Source organism: Alnus glutinosa, chromosome 6 (assembly GCF_958979055.1).
Source record: "Alnus glutinosa chromosome 6, dhAlnGlut1.1, whole genome shotgun sequence".
NCBI lineage: Eukaryota > Viridiplantae > Streptophyta > Magnoliopsida > Fagales > Betulaceae > Alnus > Alnus glutinosa.
In genome coordinates, this window is record NC_084891.1 from 26,924,329 (window position 1) to 26,927,078 (window position 2,750).

Here is a 2,750-nt window from a genome sequence, read left to right on the forward strand (position 1 = left end):
ATGATGGCCGAAGCATGTGAAAGCCATGACAGGATGATATTACTGGTGAATGATCGATTGACTATCACAAAATGAGTCAGTGAAACGCATTATCATTCTTTTAAAATATTGCTTAAACAATTAAATTCAATCTTATGAATCAATTTAAGTTTTTAAAATAAGTGATAATTTAATATGATATGATCATAATTACAGCAGTTTTGAATTTGAATCCTGATTCGTAAATAACCTCATATTTCAGTTAAATATTCAACATATTAAGCTTTATTGAGATGGAGTGTTAGAATAACAATAATAATAATAATTAATTAAATGATTAAATTCACTCATTTTCATCAATAAGTGAAAACAAATAATAATTTAACAAACTTAAGAGAGAAACTAGCTGATGCTGGGTGGAGGGGTGATTGCACATATGGGCAAGTAAGTGGTCTAACTAATTAAATAATTATATTTATAATTTCTTATTCCCCATGATCAATAGCCATATATTGGGGTTTCATCTCCAGATCATTAAATTATATGCTTTCTTTTTGGGTTGATGCATGTGTCCTTTATGCATGATAAAGAAACTCGGGCCAATCAGAATTTTCCCTCGCAGAAGGTGGTATTTTGATGATAGGTGCTAATTAATAATGTCTCAAGATATATATATATATATAGCCCAATGGAAGCTTCTTGTGGATGAATTAGATTCGTACACACTAACACACGTACAATAATTAAGAATTTAGTCCGAAAGTATGTTGGAATATTCTTTTGTTAGATTCTGAAGCATCCCTACGGACCCTATCCAAGGTTGTAACAATTTTTTTTTAAGACAGCATCCAAATCTCATCTTAAGACACTAAACAATTTTATTTAAAAAAATTAATGAAGAAGAAAGGAACGAGAAGAACCTTAATTTGCTCTACTGCCATAGTATATAGTGGGGCGAACCAGAACAATATTTAGTGTAGCATAAATTATGTTCTCATTTATCTAAATATCCACAAGCAAATCTAGCTTGGACCTCTCTAAAGAGACAAAACTTGAAAGGTTGGCATCTTTTTCAAAGAAAAAAAATTATATTTGTTCCGGTTCCTTCCACAGTATACCCACCATAACCAGTATTGTTTTTGTTGGTACAGTTTTCGGGGACCCTTCCTCTCTGATGCCTAAATTAGTTTCTGTAAGAAAATAATACTCTATGCATAAAAGCTGAGTCTTAATTTATACATGGGGTATGCATGGGCCTATTTATAGGCAAAGAGGTAGAGCCAAACCTGGAGTAGGATTTCTGCTCCTTGTTGATCTAGAACTGTTGCTAGAGTTCTAATTGGACTTTGATCCTTTATTAGACCTCTGATTTAATCATTCTTCTTATCTGATCTCTTATTTGACTAATTATAGTCCTATCCCAATTCTCTTGGGGATAGGATCACGTACTGATCGGATTACGACTACTTACTCCAATTCAACTTGGATTAAAGTCCTAATCCGAATTTATTGAGATAACTAATACCTGATTTTTCTGAAGTAGTTGTTGAATGTCTATCTTCTCTTTAGATCGGATTGAGTAAAATTTATTCCCAACAGTTTTCAAAACCAACGTACCATGCAGGCGGCCAGTTGTTCCTTCGTCAAACCATATCTTTCAATGGTCAGGTAATTCAACAGGTCATGATTCTTTTAGTTTCTTTAGAGGTTCTTTTATCCTTAGATTACACATTCCTATGGACACATCAACATCAATTGTTTAATTAATAACCTAATTTCAACGTTGCTGTTTGGTGGGTTGACGTCGAGATCGATCGATAGACCCTCAATATCTTGGATGAGCTCATGGTTTATTGATTTGGACTGTTTTTCTCCTCACGGTTTTGCAGGTAAAAAGCGTGTTTTTAAACAAAATCGTAGATAGTATATATACCCTGTTTGGGAGTATATTTGTTTATAAAAATAACAGTTTAAAAACTTAGAAAGTAAAAAATTTACGTTTTTAAATTTCATATAAATAAGGGAATCATGCTCTTTTTCTTTATAAAAAAAAAAAAATGCACGATCATATATAAAAGTCAAATTACAATTCTAAAGGATTGTAGAGAGTGAGATCGGGGCGGTCGATTGGCCTGCAATTAATTACCTCAATGTAAATGAGATTATTTATATTTAATTCCTATATGTAGTACGTACGTACGTTTATGTTTTTTCACCTTAAAATTGAACAGAACCCAAGAAAAATAACCCTTAAACCCTTTTAATTTCTTTATTGTACCATCTACTTGTATACGTACATGCATTGTTTCATATAATCTATAAGGCAGGCAGGCATATTTCTGCTAATATTATCATCAGTTTATCCTAATTGGGGGCTTAATTTAATTAGTAGATCCTCTTTTGGCTGAATATTTGATTTTAATTAATCGTATATGCGATATTTTTTACGTACGTGTAGATAGATGAATTTATGCACGTGAGAAATATAAAGGATAGAGTTGCATGCTTTTCTCTTCTATGATCAAAGATTCAAAATGATCAAACGATGGCTCCCTTGGGAACTAATGCAACTTTTAAGGTAGGCGTGAAAATGGGGGCAAGAAACGACAGCACTAAATATTTTGTTACCACTTTAAAGAACTTAGTCTTCCATGCATATATGCACAGTCGTATTCAAGTGATCAAGGAAATCAAGGAGATACATTCATCCTGGAGCTGTACGAGTAAAGAAGATAAATTAAAGCTATATAGGTCAGACTTGGTGGGTGCTT